Source organism: Myotis myotis, unplaced genomic scaffold, assembly GCF_014108235.1.
Source record: "Myotis myotis isolate mMyoMyo1 unplaced genomic scaffold, mMyoMyo1.p scaffold_m19_p_12, whole genome shotgun sequence".
Taxonomy (NCBI): Eukaryota; Metazoa; Chordata; class Mammalia; order Chiroptera; family Vespertilionidae; genus Myotis; species Myotis myotis.
Window position 1 is genome coordinate 5,292,316 of NW_023416316.1, and position 24,682 is coordinate 5,316,997.

Below are 24,682 nucleotides of genomic sequence, written 5' to 3' on the forward strand. Positions count from 1 at the left end.
GGCGGCGGTGGCGGCGGCGGGCGGGGGAGGGGGCGGGGGTGTAGGGGCGGCCCCGCGGGCGGGGGGGAGGGGCGCGCGGGCTGCGCAGCGGGGTCCCGGGCGGGGCGCAGCGGGCCGCGGGGCTCCCGGCGCGCTCCCCGCACTACTCCAGTGCCATGGTGCGCCCGAGGAGCCGCTCGGTTTAGAGCTGGGGCTGGCGGCGGAGGGATACTCCGGCCGGGAGCCGCCTCACCCCTCCTCAAACTTCCTGACATTTGAACTCATTGGCGCGCCTCGTATCCCTGCGCCGGGATGAGCCGGCGACTCCACGTCAAATAGTGCCGCCGCCGCTCCCCCGCCCCCTGCGGGAGGGCTCCCCGCGCCCCCAGCTTGCGCCCCGCGTGGCGCCCGGCCCCGAGCGCGGGCTCGGGGGCCCTGGCCCGGCCAAACGCCCCGTTGGCCCCTCTCAGAAGTTTGGCTTGTCCTCGAAACAAATCCTTCTGCCCCACCCCCTTGAAAAATTGATTTGGGAGTTGGGGAATGAAGGCTTTCTTTTTTCTTCCTTGCCTTCTTCGTTATTAATATTTTGTAAAGCTCCAGCGCTGAGAGGAGTGGCCCCGAACGAGGCCAGACTGCGCGGACGGCGGGGAGCGCTGCAGCTCCAGGGGACGGCGCCGTCCGGGGACCCCGACTGCCGGCCGAGGTAGGTCGCACCGGGCTGAGTTCGCGTCCCCGGGCGGCGGCGCCTTCGCGGGGCCGGTTTGATCCGCAGAGAGGGCTGGCTGCCGGGCTTGAGGGAGGGGACCGGCGGGAGGGAAGGGGACCCTGGCCCCGGGTGGGCTCCCGGATCTGGGATGAGGGTCCGGGGAGCCTTCCGACGTGGCAGAGAGCGGGTGGAGGGGTGAGCGAAGATCGCGGAGGGGCCCCAGGATCAAGAATGGGGGGCACTGGACAGGCGAGGAAGGCGAGGCCGGGGTCCAGGCGACGGAAAGTTTAGAGGACGATTAGGTCTGGGGAACGGGGTCCCCAGCTAGGGTTGGGGGGGGGGCGATGGATGAGAACCTGGCCTCGCAGGATTTGGAGTGAGGCGCACGGGTGGGGCTGGTGGCCCCAGGTCGGGGACTGGCAGTCCGGCACGGTGTGTATGTCGCCGCTGGGAGGAAACCCGACTGGCGCTGGGCTAGGCGACCTTTGGCGGGGAGGCACCGGCGGGACCGTAGGCCGCGCCCGGCAGGGACGGCGCGTGGCGGGGCTGGGTGAAGTGGCCACAGCACCCGGGAGCGAAAGGCTCCGAGACCCCGCGGCCAACTCCGTCCGGCGCCCGCGAGGCCGGCACCGCAGGACCTGGCACCGCAGGACCTGGCACCGCGCTAGGTGCGCAGGGCGCCGCGCCGGGACCCGCTGCGTCTTCGGCTCCCGGGTCCCCACGGAGGCGCTGCTCGCGCGGGAGCCGGGGTTGGGGCGATGCGGCCCCGGGGCCGGCGCGGGCTGACCCCGCGAGCTGGGGCGGGCGGGTCCCGGCCCCTCCCGGAGCGGAGCAGCGGCGCGGAGCGGGGTGAAGGCGGAGGGCACGGGGGGCGGGTCCCCTGACCCCGCTAGAGGCGAGAGGGCGGATCGGATTTGGAGCTCAAGGGAGGCTGGGTCAGAAGTGGCCCCCTGTGCCGTGGGGCCCCGCGGAGGGGCCCGGCTTTGTGGAGGATGAGGGCCTCCAGCGCCACCCCAGTACCTGCGTGTGTGTCGGGGGGCGTCTCTGTGTGTCTGTGCGTGTCGATGCTCCCGCCTCGGAGGCTCTGCGTACGTGTGCACCGTGTTTCTGTGCTCCAGCGACTTCGTGGGACTCGAAAGTGTGATTCTGTGAATGTGTATCCGACTCCTTTGCGTGTGTGCGTGTGTGTGTGTGTGTGTGTGTGTGTGTGTATCTTTGGGCCCTTCCGTGCCTCGGTACCGCCCGTGGTTCTGTAGGTCGCTGTGTGCGTCCCTGTGTCTGTGTCACTCTGTGCGGGCACATTTGTCTTTGTGTCATCTCTCAGCCTCTGCATTGTGTCTGGGGTCCTTTTCTGTGTGTGTATCGTCGTGTCACCGTTGTGTGTGTCTGTGTGTCTCCGAGTTCCTGAGTGATTCTGTGAGCTCCGTTTCCCAGAGTTTTGGGGTGTATGTGTGTGTGTGTGTATATGGCTGTCTCTGTGAATTTCTCCTTTTTGTGTGTGTCTGCGCCCAAGACGGTGGATGAGTGGATGCAGAGTTTTGCTCACACGCCCTTGATCCTCGGCCCTTGAAAACCCCAGACCTTGGGCTCGGGAGCTTGGGCCAGGGCCGCCTTCTCCGGGCATTTGGGACGGGGCGGCCGCTGCCGGAAGGAGCGGGCGGCCCGGAGGCGCACAGCCCGGCGCAGGGCTCGCGGACCGATCGGGCATCCTCTGCCCTCTGCTGGTAGCGCCGCGTCCCTGCACCTGCTGTATGTTGCCGAGGCCTCGGGGGTCCGGTTCCAGGCCCAGAACCTTACCTTCTTCGGAGCGCACTTGGGAATCCTTCCCCGTCACAGGCCCTGGTGACCCGCCTCAGACCCCAGCATCGGGGGCGGCGTTCCATCCTCTTCCCCTGTCTCCCCTTCCTCCTACCCTGTGCCCGGCCTCTTCCTCTCCACATTTCCCTCTTTCTGCAGAATGGGGGGCCCCTGTGGCCAGGCCTCTTAGACTTCACTGACCCTCGGGGCCATGCGTCCAGCGCTGGGTCGGGGGCTGCCAGCTGTGTCCGCAGCCGCAATCCCAGGGCACCAGCCGGCTTGGGCTGCCCCGATTGGATGCTGGTGGCTGGTTTGTCCTGGGGCGCACAGATTTTTGGCAGGTCACCCCGTGCCTTTGTCCACATCACAGCCCACACCACCGGAGCAGACACCGGGAGGGCCAAGGGTGGGGGCTCGGAGCCACCGGAGGCTGCCGAGGTGCGTGGCACCACTTGGGTGAGGGCTACTAGTGCACAAACCTGGAGTCCCCGCTCTACATCCTCCCTGCTCACTGCCCACTCGTCTGACCCTCTTCCCGGGTCACCCTATAGATGCCGTTCCTGCCCTTTGTCCCTGCTCCGCATCACACATTCCCCCAGCTGAGTCCGTGGTCCCGGATCCTTCGCACGCGGACGGGAGGAGGCCCCGGTCGCTTTCATGCACAATGGCAACTCCTGCGCTTCCAAACCTTTCGCCCTGCCGAAGTGACTGACCGGACGGTAGAACGTGGACTGGGCCCAAGTCGGACACAGCCCAGCCCGTGGGCAGCGAGCCGGTGCCTTGTTCTGCCCGCCAGCAGCCCGGTGATCCAGTGCCTCGGATTGGCCCGCGCGCGGTCCTGGGCCCTCGATGCGGGCGCTCTGGTGGATCCGGGATTCTCACTGGCTCGGGACTCAGCAGCAGAAAAAGCTTCCTATTTTCTCCATCGAAGGAAACACCTAGTTGGCTGTGTGAATCGCTGGGGAAGAAGCAAAACCGGAGAGGGAAGCTCTAGGCTGGGAGTCTGGGCTTCCCAAATCCTGTGGATGCCCGGTCTTCACTGAGCCCTCCCCATCCCCATTGCTCCTCTCCTCGGGACCTCGCACTGCCCGCCCCCCTCCCACCGGACCCAGAGCTACAGCCCGGTGCATGCCCTCCCCCCACCCCTTTCCGGAGCTGACTGACCGGAGCCCAGCCGCTGGGCACCCTCCCAGTTTACAACCCCAGCTGGAGGCAGGATCCTGGGCAGGGCCGGGGCCCAGAGGCATCAAAGAGGAGGAGGAGCTACACGGTGCAGGGTTCTACCCGGCTGGGGAGCCACTTGGAGACATGGGAGTCAGCCAGACTGGACCTGAGCCGCCCCCACCTGGGCCGGTGGGGTGTTGCTATTCCGGGAGGCAGGAGACCTGGGAGCTCTGGAAGTTGAGCTGATGGCACCGACAAAGGTACCCATACTCTCCTCCCCAGACCCAAGGGTGCTTCGCCCAGGACAGGTGGGTCAGAGGCTCAGCCTCCTTCTCAGCCAGCCAAGAGATGGACATGTGTGATAAGTAGCCGTCACCTTCCCGCAGCCCAGTCTTGTGTTTTAGGAGAACTCAGGGCACTCTGAGTTGGGTGGAGGTTCAAAGAGAGGAGTGACTGGGGGGAGGCCCAAGCTGCGGGCTCTCTGACTCAGGGCTGGGAGCAGGTTCTCTCCCTCCTGGGGTTTACTAGGCTGATGGGAGAGGTGGGGGGTGTGGGTGGGAGGGTAGGATAGGATGTTAGGTGGAGTTTGCTGGTGAGGATAGTGTGTGTGTCCTGTGACTGCGGCTCTGTGCAGTGTGGCGGACTGCCCAGCCCCAGCCCAGTCCCTCTGCTCCCTGCAGCCCAGCCCCACCCTCAGCCAGCGGGTGGGGTCTCTGGCCACAGACCCATGACTTTGCAGCACAAGGTCTGGGTCATTAGTCATGAGATTCCTCCCTGGTGGGTCAGGAGACCAGGCTCCCTTAGCTCCAAAGGGTACTGTCAGCCCAGGACTGGTGCTTAGGGAGGGACAGTGCCCTGGCCAGGTGGCTCGGGGCTGAGGTCTTCCACTGGCCCAGCAGAGGTTAGGAGTGGTCAAGAGCAGGCCGCTAGGAGTCATCCAGATCTGGTTCTGGATCTGGCTGTGGGACCTCAGGAAAGTCCTGCTCTCTCTCCTTGCACCTCAGCTTCGTAATCTATAAAATGGGTATAAGGATAGCATTTACCCTAGAAGGCCGTGCAGAGGACAGAATATAAATGCTCTCCAGAGTGCCTGCCACAGAGTGGGGTGTATAAATATTTGGTAAATTATTGGATGAAAGAGAGTCTCCAGGACGTGAGGACATCACTGCGTCTCCTCCAACCAGAGCCCAAGGAGAAACAGACCACACGGAGCTTAGCCGTCTCTCTTTAGGGTAGTCGAGACTCAGATCCTGGCATCTGTGGGCTGGGCACAGGCGACCACCCTCCTCCCCCAGGCAGTGCCCAGACTCCCAGCATGGACAGCCAGTGGAGCCCAGGGCCAGGGCTACCCAGGCTGGAAGGGTTCAGCCCATTGCATCGAAACCAACTGGTGGGCTCTCAAGGTGCTGTTAATATTTATTTTTTATTTATTTTTATTTTTTATTTTTTTTATAATATATTTTATTGATTTTTTACAGAGAGGAAGGGAGGGAAATAGAGAGCTAGAAACATCGACGAGAGAGAAACATTGATCAGCTGCCTCCTGCACATCTCCTACTGGGGATGTGCCCGCAACCCAGGTATATGCCCTTGACCGGAATCGAACCTGGGACCTTTCAGTCCACAGGCCGACGCTCTATCCACTGAGCCAAACCGGTTTCGGCTATTTTTTCAAAGGCACTTTCCTCAAGAGTCTTTGCATTTCTTCCCAAATGGACGGGCTGGGTTGTTTCAGCAGCCCATCCAACACCCCGGGCTTCCCTGGGGGAGGACTTGCGCCAGAACAAAGAGACGACCGACCGGGGACTGGATTTGGAACCAAAAAAAGCCCCATTAGGACACTAAGAATAACTCACAGAGAGACATTTTATATGAATTGGACACAAATTCACAAAAGCAAGAACGTTCATTGGCCTCCCCCGGGAGGGTCCAGGCTGGGAGGGGCGGGAGGGGGTGGGTGTGATGTGGGCCCAGCGCCCATCCTATTTGATCTTTATCTTCAATCCACTTCAAAACGCTGGGTTCCAGCGGAGCTGGGGGTTCGCCCCCTTCCTGTAATTATTTGGTGTCTAGTAAAGGTTTTATGAGTGTCTGTGCAAATAAATGCATTCGATGTGCGTTTGTTTTGGCTAGTGCCGCTTTCTATAGGAGGCGTGTGCGCCGTGTGTTGGCCCCCAGAAAGGAAAGGGTGAGAGTGAAAATAAAAATAAAACCAAGCTATCGGACCCGACAGAGGGGCAGAGCCGGGCCGGTCCCCTTCGGACCACCACCCCTCTGGCGGTGCGTGTTGGGTTTGCAGCCATGGGGTTTGCTGCGTGGAATTGTGGGCTGGGAGGCGGGCTCAGTGAATTCCAGGCTTTTTGGAAACAAAACTCTGCTGCCTTTTTAAAATATATATATTTTTATTGATTTCAGAGAAGAAGGGAGAGAGAGAGAAGGAGAGAGAGAAACATCAATGATGAGAGAGAATCATTGATGAGCTGCCTCCTGCACGCCCCCTACTGGGGATTGAGTCCGCAACCCGGACATGTGCTCCTGACCATCATCAAACCTGGGACCCTTCGGTCCACAGTCTGATGCTCTATCCCCTGAGCCAAACCAGCCAGGGCCGGAACTCTGCTGCCTTTGATTGCTGTCCTCTGGGCATTCTTGGTGAAGTGAAATGAATAATAGATAAGGGTGAGGTTTGGGGGCATCATTTCATCCTGTAAGTCAGTGGTTCTCAACCTTCTGGCCCTTTAAATACAGTTCCTCATGTTGTGACCCAACCATAAAATTATTTGCTACTTCATAACTGTCATGTTGCTACTGTTATGAATCACAATGTAAATATCTGATATGCAGGATGGTCTTAGGCGACCCCTGTGAAAGGGTCGTTCGACCGCCAAAGGGGTCGTGACCCACAGGTTGAGAACCGTTGCTAAGTGCAGGGTATGCCTGCTTCTCCTGGATTTGAGCTCAGAAGTAGCTGCCTGGGAGATGAGTGACAGATGTGGCTCCCAGCCCTCTCCCACAGGGCAGCGGGGTGGGCAGGATGGGTGTTCCTTCCGTGTGGTTTGGGAAGCAGGGGTGCTCCGTCAGGGTGAAGAGCCAACCCAGGCCGTCGGGCCGGGAGCGCCTCAGCCCGTGTCAGGTACCCTCCTGTGCCTGGGCCGCTGCCTGCAGGACTGTTTGGCTTGACGCATGCTCACTGTCTCTTCCCCTAGCACTGCAGTCTCGATTTATTTATTCTAACATTATTTTGGCATTTTTATTGAAGTATAATATATAGAGAGAGAAGTGCTCAAAGCGTAAAGTCACTCTCATGCCCCCAACACCTGGATCAAAAGAGAGCATGTTTGCCCGGCTGGCATGGCTCAGTGGTTGAGTGTGACCTATGAACCAGGAGGTCACGGTTCGATTCCTGGTCAGGGCACGTGCCTGGGTTGCAGGCTTGATCCCCATTGTGGGGCGTGTAGGAGGCAGCCGATCAATGATTCCCTCTCCCTCTCCTTTCCTCTCTGAAATCAGTAATAAAATAGATTTTTTTTTTTTTAAAAAGAGAGAGAGCATGTTTCTGGCTCCCGGAGTCTCTAACTGCCCAGCCTTCCTCCAGGAAGCCATGGACCTGGTTTCTGTCACCAGACAGGAGTTTTGCCTGGTTTTGAATTTTATGTCAGTGGAGTCATGCAGTATATACTCCTTACCATACGTTATTCATGAGATTTTGCATGAAAATATGGCTTTTTTTCTCCTGAAAAATTATACGCCTGATATTCTTAGACCCTCATCAAGCAGGGTGTTGATAATCTCTGGCTAAACTGTGCCCTGTCCCACCCCCTAGTTTACCCCCAACCCCCCACCCCAGACCAGACACTTGCCCTCTCCAGTTTGCCAGGGGGCGTTTGTGTTGGTAACTCCTGTGGTAAACCTGCGCCTCTCCCCCGCCCCAGTCCCTCCCCAAGAGGAATCCCTGTAGGTCCTGGGGGAGCACACCCAGAATCTTCTCTCATCCCAGCCCCTCTGTCTGCCTCGAGCATCCTCTGAGGTATAAATCCTGAGACTTTAACAGGTGAAGAAATCAGGAGCTCAGAGAGGTGAAGCCACTTCCCCAGGGTCACACAGCATCGTGTGTCAGATCCTGAGTTCAAACCTAGATCAGCCAGACCCCAAACCCCAGGCCCCTCCCCACATGGCTTCTCCAGGCAGCCAGGCCAAGGCATGAACAACCCCCCGCCCTCCCCGCCGCCTTCCAGCAGGGAGGAAGCTGGACTTCTTCCAAAGGAAAGGCTGGGAAACAAAACCCCAAACAGAAAACAGGGCAGGGATGGTTCCCAGGCCCCAAGGCCCAGCCTAGGGTGATGCAAGTCTGGTCTGGGATGCGCTGGTCTGGGCTGGTGCGACCTCCCTGATGCACCGGGGGAGGGTGGCATATGCCATTCACTGAGTCTCCACCACATATGTGCAGGGGCTCCTACGGGCTACTCCTGGATGCTCCCAATGCGCCTTTGAAGGAGGCATTATTACTGAGCTCCACTTTACAGATGAGAAAGCTGAGGTTCAGATGGGTCCAATGTATTGCCTTAGACCACCGGTGTACGAGGGGCCATGCTGGGTTTTGAGCACATTCCGTGTGACCTCAGTGCCTTTGCCCTGTGCCGCAGTGGCCCCTTTCTTCCCTTGGTTTGCCCTTTTGTCTGGGCCACCTGCACCCTCCTGCGGTGACAGAGGTGCAGCCAGGGGCTTCCTCTTGGTGCTGAAAGCTTCTGGAGTCTGGCTTGTGGCTTCGCTTCAGAAGCCCCATGGCGGTTCTCGGGGTCTCGGTTCCTTCATCTGGAATATGGGGATGATATCACTACTTTCCATTACCATGTGGGGGTTCAACTAGGTTCTGGGCTTTTGAAGCTAAAATTGGTAGTGGCTGGTTAGAGGGGGCACGAGGGTCTCTGGATATGCAAAGGTCCTGAGGCAGGAAAGAACTTGATCCCTTGGAAGCATGGATGGCTGGGTCAGAGCAAGGGCATGGCCACAGGTGTGGGAAGGAGTCTGACCACAGGGCATGTGGGACTAGACAAGGGGTGTGGACTTGAACCTGAGGGCAGTGGGGGGCCACGGGAGCATTTAAACAGTGTAGTGCCACAGTCAAGTTTGTTTTTTAGGAAGATCTCTCTGGCTGTGGCGACGGGTGAGACCAGAGGCAGGAGGCCAAGTGACGAGGCCATTGAGTTTCAATATCCCTTTTGTATGGAATGGGGCTGGGCGGTCCTGGGAGCAGACCTTATCCTCTAATTTCCCAGAGAGGTTGTGTTTCCAGATTCAGGGTTTCATGTTACACAGAGTTATTCTTTCTGGAATGTGTCCCCCGAGCAACCCCACTGGACCCTCCTTGGGAGGAGGGGCTCCTCTGAATGTGAGATGCACATTTATGCCCCAAAGCGGAGCCTCCCAGCCCTGGGGCTCGGCAGGGTCTGTCCCCGAAACAGCCCAGCCACCCGCAGATGGAGCCGCACTCAAGAGGCGGGGCAGGCTGCAAACATCAATAACAGCAATAATAGTAATCATGCTAATAGTTAACCTTTATTGACGACGTACTCTACCAGGCCCTTTGTAAAGCCTCCAACATCTGTGATCTCCGGGAATCCCCAAACCCGCCTGTGAAGTCGCTGCTGCGGGGGCTCCTGTGGCGCAGATGCAGAAAGCGAGGCGGAGCGGGGAGTGCCGCGCTCGCTCCGAGTTCCTGAGTGTCAGAGCCAGCCCCCAGCCACCGCCTCGCACCATCACCCGGGGGTGCTAGGCGGCCTCCAAGGGGCGGTGAGCTGGAGTGCTGGAGCTCTGTGGGAGCAACTGTTCCCGGTGCACAGAAAAGCCAGAAAAGTCCATCCCTGCACCCTGGCTCCCTCCTACACCTCAGCCTGCATCCCTGCACCCTGGCTCCCACCTACCCCTCCGCTCAGCCTGCATCCCTGCACCCTGGCTCCCACCTACCCCTCAGCTCAGCCTGCATCCCTGCACCTAGGCTCCCACCTATACCTCAGCCTGCACCCCTGCACCCTGGCTCCCTCCTACACCTCAGCCTGCATCCCTGCACCCTGGCTCCCACCTACCCCTCAGTCTGCATCCCTGCACCCTGGCTCCCACCTACCCCTCAGTCTGCATCCCTGCACCCTGGCTCCCACCTACCCCTCAGCCTGCATCCCTGCACCCTGGCTCCCACCTACCCCTCAGCCTGCATCCCTGCACCCTGGCTCCCACCTACCCCTCAGTCTGCATCCCTGCACCCTGGCTCCCACCTACCCCTCAGCCTGCATCCCTGCACCCTGGCTCCCACCTACCCCTCAGCCTGCATCCCTGCACCCTGGCTCCCTCCTACACCTCAGCCTGCATCCCTGCACCCTGGCTCCCACCTACCCCTCAGCCTGCATCCCTGCACCCTGGCTCCCACCTACCCCTCAGCCTGCATCCCTGCACCCTGGCTCCCACCTACCCCTCAGCCTGCATCCCTGCACCCTGGCTCCCACCTACCCCTCAGCCTGCATCCCTGCACCCTGGCTCCCACCTACCCCTCAGCCTGCATCCCTGCACCCTGGCTCCCACCTACCCCTCAGCCTGCATCCCTGCACCCTGGCTCCCACCTACCCCTCAGCCTGCATCCCTGCACCCTGGCTCCCACCTACCCCTCAGCCTGCACCCCTGCACCCTGGCTCCCACCTACACCTCAGCCTGCACCCCTGCACCCTGGCTCCCTCCTACACCTCAGCCTGCATCCCTGCACCCTGGCTCCCACCTACCCCTCAGCCTGCATCCCTGCACCCTGGCTCCCACTTACCCCTCAGCCTGCATCCCTGCACCCTGGCTCCCACCTACCCCTCAGCCTGCATCCCTGCACCCTGGCTCCCACCTACCCCCTCAGCTCAGCCTGCATCCCTGCACCCTGACTCCCTCCTACACCTCAGCCTGCACCCCTGCTCCCTGGCTCCCTCCTACACCTCAGCCTGCATCCCTGCACCCTGGCTCCCACCTACCCCTCAGCTCAGCCTGCATCCCTGCACCCTGGCTCCCTCCTACACCTCAGCCTGCACCCCTGCACCCTGGCTCCCACCTACACCTCAGCCTGCCCAGCAGAGTTATTCTCCCTAGAAGAGCTCAGTAATTCAGACTTTTCCAAACCCAGGAAAAACCTCCACGTCTAGAATTCTCCCAATGGCCTCTAAGGCCTCTCGGCCTGTGTCCATCCCTGGCCTCGCCTTCACTTCCTTCGCATTTGCTCTCTGTGCGACTCGCCCGCACGCATGCTGGCCTTATTTCAGCTCCTCAAGCAGCGCATACCCTCTCTTGCCTGCAGGCTCTGAACAGGCTGTTTCCTTTGCCTGGATGGCTCCCCCCACTCCCTTTTCCTGGCTTTCTCCTCTTCATCCTTTTTGTCTCCGTGTAAATGTCACCACCTCCCAGAAGCCTCCCTTTACCTCCCAGGTCAGCCAGGAGTGTTTCTCCCTCCCAGGAGATGGGATTATCTTTCTTCCCATTCCTCCCTCTTCCTCGTGCAGTCTCAGGGCAAAGCCCAGGAAGGAGCAGGAAGAAGTGATGGGGAGAGGACCCTTCAGTGTCAAGGCAATGGAAGGGGTTCTGTAAGTTGGGGAGGGGACAATGCCCTTGGAATATAACATGGCCCACAGCGTGCTGGCTCAGTGCTTGGGGGTACACCTCTCCCAGGTAAACCAGCTGAAGACTCAGGCAAAAGACATGACTTCTCACGCTGAGATGAGTCTGATTGCTGTCCTGAGTGACCACCCCTTTCCTCCTCCTCCTCCTACCTGAGCACTGGGGCAGAGAAGATGCACACGAGGACAGGCCTGCTAGGTTCTCAGGGAGGGTGGCATGGTCTGGGGAAACTGAGGCAGCAGGATCTTGGGGATGGAGGGGAGCTCTGGAGCTTGTGGGTGGGGATGGGAGTGGGTGAGGAAAGGAGAGACTCATCTCCGGAGACTCTTTTCCCCCCAGGAATGTTATTTTATTTTTAAAAATTAAAAAAAAAATTCAATTGCAGTTTACATTCAATATTATTTGGTATTAGTTTCAGGTCTGATATATCTCCTCGGGCAAGGGAAACAAAAGACAAAGCAAACAGACAAATGGGGCTAAATCAAACTGAAAAGTTTTTGTACAGCAAAGGGAACCATCAACAAAACGAAAAGACGACCCACCGAATGGGAGAACGTATTTGCCAATGACACATCTGATAAGGGGTTAATATCCAAACTTGATAAAGAACTCAAACCACTCAACACCAAAAAACCCCCCCAAACAATCCAATTTAAAAAATGGGCAGAGGACCTACATAGACACTTCTCTGGGGATTCTTGATGGCACTCACAGAGGCAACTCGTGGGGCAGGGGGACGAGAGATTGTGGCCGGGGCCTGGTCCCTGTCACAGCACCCAGTGCACAGGGCATGGTGGTGACTCTCAGGATTCCGCCCTCAAGGCCTCAAGCCCTTGTCACACTGCCCGCCCCTCCCCATCATGATCAGACGCCCTGCAGGAGGGACTGATTGTGGGGCGGCTGGAAGGTGACATCCGAGGGGACTCTGCCAAAGGAATGCTGTTTCCAAGGTGCTGGGATTCAGGAACAATTTAAAAAGTCTGTGTCCAGTCATTTCTTTGAGTGGCTCATTACTTTTAAATCAAAGAACATTAAAAAGCACACAAACTCAAGCCTTTTAGACACTAAATGCTCTCTGCACGTAGGAAGCACCCAGCGGGGAGGAGGGCAGACGTTGTGGGAGTCTTAGGGCCCTGAGCTCTGGGTTCTAGGCTGTGCGTGAGAACCCGAAATAGTCCAGGACTGCTGGACAGGGCTGGGGTGTCCAAGGGAAGCGGGGGTTGGTGGGGGGGCGGGGGGGGGGAGACACTGGTGATGGGAGATGATTCCAAATGCTCCCTGAACATGTGAGAAGGGATGGAGAGTAAGCACCCTAGCCTTTTTCCAAAGAGAAAATCCCCCACATGTTTTTGACCAATTTGAGTACATAAACTAAAGATGATGCAACTGTCAAATGCCTACTTAAAATATTAAGCTTATGGCCCTGATTGGTTTGGCTCAGTGGATAGAGTGTCGGCCTGCGGACTCAAGGGTCCCAGGTTCGAGTCTGGTCAAGGGCATGCACCTTGGCTGCGGGCAAATCCCCAGTGGGGGGGTGTGCAGGAGGCAGCAGATCGATGTTTCTAACTCTCTATCCCTCTCCCTCTCTGTAAAAAATCAATAAAAAAAAAATATATATATATATACTTTAAAAATATTAAACTTATGATTTGGTTATTACCTGCAAAATTACAACCATCATTTGATTATAATTTTGGATTTTTGTAACCTGAAAAATGGGTGGAAAAGAGATAATAGGTATAAATATTGATTTTTCTTGCAGTTTCTGAGGCAGTGTAATTTCCAGCTCACCACTTGCATTTCTTCCTTTTTAATTGTGATAAAATAACATCACATAAAATTGACCATTTCAACCATTTTAAGTGTACGATTCAGTGGCATTGGGCACATTCCCATTGTGCCGCCATCACCACCGTCTATCTCCAGAACTCTTTCCTTCATGAAAAACCGAAACTCTATCTCCATTCACAATAACTCCCATTCTCCCATCCCCCTGGCCCTGGGAGCCATCATTCTACTTTCTGGTTCCACGAATTTGACGACTCTGGGTACCTCAGAGAGGTGGAAACATGTATATTTGTCCGTTTGTGACTAGCTTATTTCACTTAATGTGACATCCTCAAGATTCATCTATGTTATAGCATGTATCAGAAATTTCATTTTTAAGACTGAATAATATTTCATTAAATGCATATATTGATGGATGACGAGTTGCTTCCACTCCTTGGCTTTTGTGAATAATGCTGCTATGAACATGAGTATACAAATATCTCATCAGATTTCCGCCTTCGATTCTTTTGGGTATATATTCAGTCGTGGAATTGCTGGATCGTATGGTAATTCTATTTTAATTTTTTGAAGAACCGCCAAGGTGGCCATACCATTTTACATTCCCACCAACAGTGCACAAGGGTCCCCATTTCTCTACTTCCTCTATTTTTTGTTTTGTTAGTAATATCCAGATGGGTGTGAGGTAGTAATTCACCGTGGTTTTGATTTGAACTTCCTTAATGAATAGTGATGGCGAGCATCTTTTCACATGGCCTTTGGTCATCTGTATGTCTTCTTTGAAGACATGTTCAAGTCTTTTGCGCGCGCGCGCACACACACACACACACACACATTTATCCAGATAAATGATTTGTGACTATTTCCTCCCTGACAGTGGGCTGCCTTTCCATTCTGAGGGTTGTGTCCTTTGATGCACAGAAGGTTTTTGCTTTAGAAGTCCAGTTCGTCTGTTTTTGCTTTGGTTGCCTGTGCTTCGCCTGCATTTTTGAATCCGTGTCCTTTGTCATGACTAAGCCAGTTTTCAAGATGGCTAATCTCGTTTCCAGAGCACCTATCTCCACCTCCCTCTAAGGGGGTTGACACAGGGTCCTGTGTGTGGGGTGCTGTCATTACCCCGTGCCACACCCCTACTCGCTGAACATTACACCACGAGGTTACATTTGCTCTTGTGTAAACCCATAACCCACACACCTGCTGTACAACGCGCACTGTAAAGTCCTATTTGCAGCCACATGCAAGCCCTGCTGTGCGAGGCCACACTCCCAGGAGGAATTCTAAAACTACACAAGATGACTTTATCTCTTTTGGCCCACTTGTCAGTCAGGTTGCTGGGATCAACATTTAAAACGAGCACCAAGTGAGATCATTTCTCACGGATGCGTCTTCCCCAAACGCCACTCTGCTGGTCAAAATGAAATACTTAGAAAGCGGCCCATAACACTGCATGCTCTGCAAGGAGGCAAATGCAAGGAACCAGTTTTCTGGGGAAAGCCCTGCTTTATATTCTGGCTATGTATTCCTATATAATAAAAGCCTAATATGCAAATTGTCCCCTCAACTGGGAGTTCAACCAGGGAGTGGGGCCGGCCAGCCAACCACAGGAAGGGAGACCCTGGCCTTGGCCAGCGGCTGCCAGCTGGCAGCCAGGGGAAGGGAGGCCCTGGCTGGCAGCTGGCAGCTGCTAGGGACCCTACCCATGCACGGATTTCGTGCACTGGGCCTCTAGTAGTTAATAACAATCATAGCAGCAGAAATAACCGCTGTGGTTGGGTACCACTGGCTCTAGCTCAGCACTTCACACCGTCTCACATGGAGTCCACACCACAGCTGTGTGAGGCGCTCATCTCAAGATGTTCCCCTTCTACAGATGAGGACACTGAGGCTCAGGCTGGTGAAGGCATGTGCCGGGAGAGCTGGGATGTGAATCTTTGTCCTTCAGAACTCAGGCTCCTAATCGCTACATGATTCTGCTTTTATCCACCTGGTTTATGCCGGGGTGGGGTGGGGTGGGGCGGATTTAGAAAGCTCCTACTTCCCTCTGCGAAGTGGCTGTTGTTCCACTCAGTTATGCATTCATTGGTTGATTCTTGAATGTGCCCTGACTGGGGATTAAACCCACAACCTTGGTGTTTTGGGACAATGCTCTAACCAACTGAGCTGCCCGGCCAGGGCCATACATGTCTCTTAAATCTTTTAAAGTCTAGACTCCTCTTCCCCTGCCCCCCCCCCCTGCACCCCCTCTGACCATCTCCCTGCCTCTGTCGCTCTCTCACCCTCCCTCCCCACCTCTCCATCCTTGCCATTTGTTGAAGGAACCTGGTTGCTTGTCCTGTAGCGTTCCCCCGAGTCTGGGTTGTGCTGCTTGTACCCCTGTGAGGCCCTTTAATGCGGTCCTCTGTATTTCGTGTAATCAGATCTAGAGGCTTGATCCGATTCAGGCTGTCCTCTGTGCTCATTTTTTCTACAAACCTAAAACTGCTCACAAAAGAACGTATATTACTCTATTACAAACACATCATGAGTTCATATGGGCACTTCTGGTCTAAATTCAGGATCACAGCCTCAGCCACCGACCCCTGTGTCCCCTTTCTCGCCAGCTCCCAGGGAAGACGCCCTCCTTCGCCGAGTCCCACTTCCACGTGGCGCTCCCAGGCGAGAGTCCCAGTACCACCCGTGGGATCATTGCTTTTGTTCTTTTGCAGTTTATTTCTGCTTCGCCTTCAGGGAGCATCTTGCTGGGGACAGACCGTCACTTGCAGTGATTTCCTCCCCATGTGGCCACCACCACTTGCCCGAAGTCAGCTTGCTGTTGGCTTTGCTCTTTTGACGTCTGGCATTTCTTGTTGAAACAGTTGACATTGTTCTAGGATGACGTGAAACGTTGGCCTGGTTTCCAAGTCGGCCTACTTCTGTCTCTGCCCCTCTACCCTGCTCCCTTCCTCTCCCTTTAGGTGACTTTTGCTGCTTCCGCTTTTTGGTTTGTCTTTTCATTTTAAAATTTAAGCCCGGCCGGCGTTGCTCAGGGCTTGAGGGTCGACCTGTGAGCCAGGAGGTTGACGCTCGATTCCTGGTCAAGGCATATGCCCGGGTTGCGGGCTCGAATCATTCTCTCTCATCATTGATGTTTCTCTCTCTCCCACTCCCTTCCTCTCTGAAGTAAAAGACATATTTAAAAAACTCAATGCCTCCTCTTTTCCTAGCTACATGGGAATGTACTCTACACACTCTTGTCCTAAACTTAAACCCAGTTTATTCCTCGTCAAGCTCCAGTCGACCCAATTTGAGATTCATTATTTCTATTCTTTGTTGAAGATCTACGACTACTTCCACGCATTGTGTAAACGACTTTCAAGCAACCCCGCGAGGTGGGTCTTTCTCCCCGTTTTGCAGACGTGGAAACTGGAAGTCAGGAGCTGGACCTGGACTCGGGCCTCCCTGACGTCACTCATTTGTAAGTGTTTCCGGAGCACCTGTTTCCGGCCCCATCGCAGGGACTGGGGAACAGGGGTGAAGCAGACACGGCCCCGTCCTTACAGGGCTCACATGGGGGGGGGGGTCGTTCCTGTCTGAGCAGACGAGTATGATCCACCTGCTGCAGAGGGAGCCCCTCACGGATCTGCACCGGGTCCCCTCTGAGCAAGAGCCCTGCCCAGCACAGAGAGCGGGTGTGTGTTGAATGAATGAATAAATAAATGAAGAAAGAAGGTTAAGAGAAAAACAAAGCTGAGGTTGTTATGGAAGTCTTATGTCTTTTATACATGGAAACCTTTGTATTAACTTGTAAATTATGTATTAACTTGTAAATTCATTTTAAAATTTAAGCCCGGCCGGCGTTGCTCAGGGGTTGAGGGTCGACCTGTGAGCCAGGAGGTTGACGTTCGATTCCTGGTCTGCAAAGAATAGAAATAATGAATCTCAAATTGGGTCGACTGGAGCTTGACGAGGAATAAACTGGGTTTAAGTTTTGGACAAGAGTGTGTAGAGTACATTCCCACGTAGCTAGGAAAAGAGGAGGCATTGAGTTTTTTAAATATGTCTTTTACTTCAGAGAGGAAGGGAGTGGGAGAGAGAGAAACATCAATGATGAGAGAGAATGATTCGAGCCCGCAACCCGGGCATATGCCTTGACCAGGAATTGAGCGTCAACCTCCTGGCTCACAGGTCGACCCTCAAGCCCTGAGCAACGCCGGCCGGGCTTAAATTTTAAAATGAATTAACTTGTAAATTATGGATATACTATACTTTATTATAGAAAATTTGGAAAGTATAGAAAAGAACAAAAGAGAAAAATGAAAATAATCCAAAATACTAGCCCGCAGAACCTTTTGTTTATTCCTTTGTTTTTTTTTAAATGTATGGACATATATATTTTTAAGAAACAACACTTGAATCATGATATATATATAGTTTGCATTAAAAATCACTAACACGGTGTCATGAATATTCTTCTTATTGAATATCCTTTAAACCTGTGTCTACTTAGAGGCTGAATCCTTTTTCACCAGTGATGACATCCATATAAAATAAGTATAAACTCCAGAGGAAGATGGAAATCGCCACAGGAAGAATATTGAGCCGGTTTCTAGGCTGTGCCTCCGCCCCGATTGCGTGATCCGTCCCCAGCAAACGCCTGCCCGGGGCAATGCCAGGGGGATGCAGCCCGCAGCGTCAGCTTTCCCTGCCTCCTCGAATACTCAGTTACAGTGTGAGCACCTTCGCTTCCTACGGGTCTGATCTCTGTCGGGACCACTCCAATCCTCTCGGGCATCAGCGGGTGTGACTGAGGGCTGCCTCTGGAGTCAGACTCACCCACATCCCGCTCCACCTGAGATGCCCTGTGACCTTGGCAAGGAGCGCCACCTCTCTGTGCTTCGGTCTCCTCACCTGTAGCACAGGGCAGCACCTGTCCCCACCTCCACAGGCGGTCACGAGGAATCCATAGCACTGTACCCGGCACACGCTAAGCCGCCAATAAATGCCAGATATTGTTATTATAACCTGTGTGTTTGGAGCGTCTTCTTTTTCTGAGCTGCACTGGCCATTGGCTGGTGTCAGGGCTGCTCTCGGGAACTTGTGTTGATGGAAAGATACCAAACAACAGGATGGTCACCCTCTTGGAAGGACGCGTTGGGCACAAGGGTCACAGGTGTGCCCTGACCCCACCTGCATCTCAGGCAGCCGGGCACCCCAAACCCACTGACGGGAGCTTATGATCGTATTTTGTTTCTAAATGAATCAAAATACTATCCAAGGACTCACAGGAGGCAATATTGTCTAGTAAATAAGCTTCCGGTCTTCGGAGTTAGAAGATGAGGTTCACATCCCCAACCACTTACTTCAGTGGTTCTCAACCTTCCTAATGCGCGACCCTTTAATGCAGTTCCTCATGTTGTGGTGACCCCCAACCATAAAATTATTTTCGTTGCTACTTCATAACTGTAGTTTTGTAAATATCTGATAATGCAGGATGTATTTTCATTGTCACAAATTGAACATCATTAAAGCATAGTGATTAATCACAAAAACAATATGTAATTACATATGTGTTTTCCGATGGTCTTAGGCAACCCCTGTGAAAGGGTCGTTTGACCCCCAAAGGGGTCGCGACCCACAGGTTGAGAACCGCTGCCTTGCTTACTCTCTAGGTGACTTGGAACAGACGACTTTCCCTCTCTGAGCTCCTGCTGCTTCAGTAAATCGGGGATCACGGTGGTGGTCGCCTGTGGGTTTCCGCCCACACAGCATCCATGACCAGCTTTTGCTTCTGCTTCTCCCAGTCTGAGCTGTGATTTCACTCCTTGGCTCCATGACTGTGGCACGTGACCCTGGACAACAGAGACTGATTCACGGGTAGTCACGTGACCCAAGCTGTCCAATGGAGAGTCTTTTAAGGTTTTGCTGGAACCACTTCTTTCCCATAGCCGTGCAGTCCTGAGGGTATGACTGGGCCCTGCCACAAAGCCATCTTGCTGCCAGATGGGATTGGTTGTCTGAGAATGGGCGTCCACCGAAACCCATTGTAGGGGACAACTTTTGAGCCCCGTGCACGAAGCCTATCTCGATTTTCCGTTGACAGGAGCTAATTAATCCTCTCTCTTGGCTTAAGCCAGCTGGAGTTGGATATTCTTCACTTTCAATGGAACAACTCCTGCCTGAGTCTTTAGTCAATAGTACCTGTCTCCCAGAGTCCTTGTATGGATTTGATAAGGAAACGTATAGAAAGCTCTCAACACATCGCTTGGCACAAAGTACGTGCTTAATACATTGTATTGTTGTCGTTATAATTTAACTGTAGAAAAGCAAGAAAATGTAGATAAAACAAACAGAAAATCAGGGGGAAAAGCACACATTATTCCTAAATTCACCTCTTAGGGGTAATCAGGCCAATATTTTGAGCTGTTCTTCTTCCAGACATTTTCCTATATATACAGGGTATCCCCAAAAATGTATACACACTCTCAATAATTATTAACTCCAATGAGTTCATTCTGAAAATAGAAAAGAAAAAAAGAGAAACATCAGTTGAACTATCAGCTGTTTAGTGTGTTTACATTTTTGGGGATGCTCTCTATTTATATACTAAAGGCCCGATGCACAAAATTCATGCAAGGGGCTCAGCCCTCGCAGCCCCAGCTTCGTCCAGAGGTCGCCGGGAAGGTGGTTTGGCTGTCCAGTCTAATTAGCATATTACGCTTTTATTATTATAGACATATAAAAGGCTAATATGCTAAATGTGACGTGTACTGGCCATTTACAGAGAAACAGCACCACGGACCTGGTGCCCACAAAGCAACACTCGGCTTCCCCCAAGTGGGACACAGACCCCGCCACCACCCCGGAATGACAGCCCACCAAATCGCAGCCAGCGCTGCCAAGACCCCGTGGTGCAAAATGCGGCCCGCAGTCCAGCTCAATCTGGAAACAGTGGCTGTGGGAGCCGGGTAATGACATCATGTAGCAATGCTGAGCTTCCTCTCCCTAGCGACTAGCTTCCTTAGAGTTTCTTCAGCCCAGGAACACAACTTGCTTTATAGCCAGGTGAAAACATTTTACACTTTAACCAAATGTCTGTGAAGCATTTTCCCATGCTCATCTCATTTGATCCTCACAGAAGTCCTAGAGCAGGTAGATAGGAGATTTGGTAGAATCCTATTTTCTTTTCATTAGCCAGAAAACAGAGATTTAGAAAGTTTAGAAACTTGACCCGACTGGAAAAAAAGTAAGAAATGACTTCAGGCTTTCTCACTGCACGGAATATAGTCAAACACTGCTACAGTTAAATAGTTCATCCTTTGTTCTCCCTGTGTGATCTACAATAATAATCTTCTTCATATTGATATTTACTGCTGTGTTGGTGACAATTACCTGAAAGAGAAGTTGGGTGCTTCACTGGGCTGCAAAAAGTTTAGCTAAATCAGAAAGCAGGTCTAATTAAGCAAGTTTATTTAGCCACACTAATAAAAGAGAAACATGCAAATTGACCATCCCTCCACTACGCCCACCAGCCAATCAGAGTGAGTATGCAAATTAACCCAACAAAGATGGCAGTTAGTTTGCATACGCAGGCGCGGAGCGAAGACTGAAGACAACGTAGAAGGAAACCAAGCACTGCAGAAGGGAGCAAAGCTGCGGAGAAGCAAGCAATGCGGCGGAGACAGGAGGGAAGCAAGCAGGGCAGTAGAGATGGGAGCTCCGACTGCAGGAAGCCCTATCCTTGCAGGAATAGGACCGAGGAAGCCCTATTCTTGCAGGAATCTTCCTGCAACAGGCCTCTAGTATATATATATAAAGCTCTCGCTGGCACCAATCGCACGTGTGTGCTTCCATCTGTCATTGTCGACCATGAATTTGGTTGACATTTCTATTATAGAGAAAGGGCGAATAGCGACATTAAAATATTTCTTCCAATTAATTTCAATGTACACAAATTCGTGCACCGGGCTTCTAGTGTATTTATAAAAACCCAAATGAGATTATTCTCTAATACTGCATCATACCTGCTTCCCTCAGAAATCAAACACACTGTAAAGATATATCTGCACAGCACAGCCATTCATCGTGGCTGCATAGCACTCCATGCTTTTGTTGGATGTGCAGGTTCTCTCCAAGTTATTTTGTATAAATGATAAATGATGTAATGTTCTCTATTGTCTATCAATCAATTGACCTGTACATTTGCGCATTTTATACTTATCTAATGATCAGTTTTGAAGACTAGAGCTGCAGAATCAAAGAGTTTTACAGATTTAAAAAAACCTACATTGTAATTTTCTTGGAAATGTTTAAATTTTGAGTAAAATACATGTCTTTATCCCTTTAGGCTGCTCTAACAGAACACCAGAGACTGAGTGGCTTTTAAACAACAGAAACTTATCGTTTACAACCCTGGAGGCTGAAAGTCCAAGGTCAGGTGCTGGAAGTTTCGGTGTCAGTGTTAGGGAGGACTCATTTCCTCGTTCACAGACAGCCCCTTCTCACTGTGTTTTATGGTCTCTTTGTTTTTTGTTTGTTTGTTTTTTCTAAACATATTTTATTGATTTTTTATAGAGGAAGAGAGAGGGATAGAGAGTTAGAAACATCAATTAGAGAGAAACATTAATGCTTCCTGCATACCTCCTCCTGGGGATGTGCCTGCCACCAAGGTACATGCCCTTGACTGGAATCGAACCTGGGACCTTTCAGTCTGCACGCGGATGCTCTATCCACTGAGCCAAACTGGTTAGTACACGGTCTCTTTGATTAGGGGCGCTAATCCTATTCATGAGGGCTCCACCCTCATGACCTCATCACCTCCCCAAGGCCCCACCGCCTAACATGATCACATTGGGGATTAGGCTTCAATATATACATTTTGGGCAGACACTTAGCAACACATTATTAAATATTTAAATGTCTTGCTTAGCTGGCGTGGCTCAGTGGTTGAGTGTCAACCTAAGAACCAGGAGGTCACGGTTTGATTCCCAGTCAGGGCACATGTCTGGATTGTGGGCTCGATCCCCAGTTTTGGGTATGCAGGAGGCAGTCGACCAATGATTCTCTCTCATCATTGATGTTCCTATCTCTCTCTCCCACTCCCTTCCTCTCTGGAATCAATAAAAATACATGAAAAAATATTTAAATGTCTCTTCCAGGCCAAAAAAAAAAAGCCCGGTTCGGTGGCTCGTTTTGCTGTGCGTCAGACACTTTTACGGCTCGGATGTCGTGAGTTCTCACGATCCCCCAAAGGGAAGGGACCGTGATCACCATCACTCTGACGTCATCAGCCGACCACCACAATAAGCTGGAAATTTTAAAAAATTTACTGTAAGGAATTTTATATCAAATTTAAAAGGAACATACCTATTACATGTACATATACATTTACACAAAAACACAAACTTTCTGTGGATAAAGAGATTTTCAAAGTTGGACAGAACCTTACATATCACATCGGACCATCCCCTCCTTACGTGGGGTGAGTGGTTCTCTATAAGAGGGTCTGGCTGGCTCTGAGCACCGGCCTCTTCACTGGGAGGCCGAGCCGAGCGCCTCGCAGAGCCCCCCTCTTCTGGGGGTTTCAGGGAGCGCCGGCCGGGAGGGGAGTGTAGCGAGTACCTCCAGGTAAGTCCTAGTTGCCATTTTATTTTGAAGGAAGAAGTAAGTTGCATTTGTATGCAGAGGACATGATTATGTGGAAAACCCAATATAATCTACAGAAAACCTACTCACAGGAATAAATGAGTTTAATAAAATTGCAAGGCACAAGATCAAAATCCAACTGTATTTCTGAGTACCAGCAATCATAAACGACGTCTTCTTCAGCTGCGTTATTGAGATGTAGTTCGCATACATCCCGAAGGTCACTGGACACTGCGCTGCGGACAGAGTTCACCACCGAGGCCACTGTCATGCAGAGCTGACCCTCCCGCTGCACTTCCTGTGCTTTGATGACCTTGGAGGGGAAGGTGGGGTCACTCCTCCGGCTTCTGCTTGGCCAGGGGCCCCACAGCAGAGCTGCTTGGGCACGTGAAGAGCTGGAGCTGCGTGAAGTGGGGCTTCCTCCCACAAGACCCCTCGCCCCCCAGAGAGCGATCCCCTTGCCAGGAGAGCCGTGTCCACACTGGCGTGGGGGCTGCCACGCTGCCGCCCAGAGCGGCCACAGCCTGTCCTCTGCGCCGATTCTGGCTCTCTTCTCTCAGAGGCTACGGCTCCTCCCCGAAACCCTGCCCCCATCGCCCCAGCTCGCCGGGCCCCCGAGGCTGTCACATGTGGGAACCCGCTGTGGGTGCCTCGCACACCTGCCCCAGGACACTGCCCGTCCTCAGGGGTGCACATAGCTGCTGAGCAGACGCTTGTTGCTGAACTTGGACGTGGCTGCCCCTTGGCCCAGCTGGACGGTCCATTCTGTGACGCAGAGACAGAGGTTCGAAGGGGACTTGACCTGCCCAATGGCAAGTCAGGATGGACCAGAATTTCTGTGCTGGTTCTGCTGTGTCCTCGAGGCCCATTTCTCAGCGGCTCCCGAAACGCGCAATCTGAGAGGCTCAGATCAGGGAGGCGGGTGGTGGAAGGGGTGTGAGTGAGTGACGCACGGTGCGCTGCAGGGATAACCCGGTGGCTTCCCCCCTCCGTGTCCCTGGAACCTAGTCCTGGCACACCGTGTCCCGGGCCACCTCTTCCCGCCCGGAATCCTACTGCAATCCAAGCTTCCTGCCCCTGGGGCACCTGATTTGGAGGCCCTTCACCTGCCTTGGCCTGGGGGCAGGGGGGGTGGTGTTGGGATGGGTCTGGGCTGAAGGGAGGCTGGGTTTGACAGGCAGCTGAGCTCACGAGGCTGCAGGCCTGGCCCTCTCCCCGCCTCCCACCCCAGCTGGCTCCAGAAGGGAAGCAGGGGGTGGGGAGTGGGGGGGCGGGCAACTTCACAGGGAAACTTTTGTTCTTGCCCAGAACAGACACAGGCTGGGGACCCAGCTTCCCCTTGGCTGCCATGGAGACTGGGGCCACTTGAGTTCATGTTTATTTTCACAGCGTGGATTCCATGGAGATCATCATCCCTGACAGGGGCGCCCTGGGGAGAGGGCGTGGCCTCCACGGAGCACCCACTATGTGCTGGGCCTAAGGTCGGCGGGAGCCAATGAAATCCAGGGATTGGACTGCAGTGGAACTGCACGGGACTGAGGAGGAGGCAGTCAAGGTTCAGAGAGGGGAAGCTACCGGCCCAAGGTGACACGGCACGTGAGTGGACAGCGGGAAGGGAAGGCCACCTGCTCCCCGGGGCTCCTTCTACTTTGTGCCTGAGTCATGGTCAGAGGAACTGGTCTCCCTGGGTCTCCTGGAGGAAGTGTTGCCAAGGGCTCCCCACGAGCCAGGGCCCCCAGAGCAGGATGGATAAGAGTGTGGGAGTCTTTTCCAAGGGGCTCTACGTCAAGGCCTTGGCCAAGCGGCGTAACTCCCTGAGCCTCACTCTCCTCCTCTGCGTAATGGGGCTAATACCAATGTCTGCCTCACCCGGGCGCTGTGCCGATGGATGAGGAGGGAGAGCTCAGGATTAGCCATGGCTAACATTGTTATTACTGCCGAGGCCGAGAGGGTGTGAGGAGGGCTGACCGCGTCTGGAACCCGCTGCTG

The 24,682-nt window shown here is 53.8% G+C and overlaps 1 long non-coding RNA gene across 1 annotated transcript; it reads left to right on the plus strand.

Annotated features, from left to right (window-relative positions):
• Window positions 1–253: 253 nt before the first annotated feature.
• On the plus strand, window positions 254–18,066 carry LOC118667052. The gene is made up of 3 exons (XR_004971148.1): window positions 254–682; window positions 16,388–16,526; window positions 17,559–18,066. It is a non-coding gene; the product is annotated as an uncharacterized LOC118667052 (long non-coding RNA).
• Window positions 18,067–24,682: the final 6,616 nt, after the last annotated feature.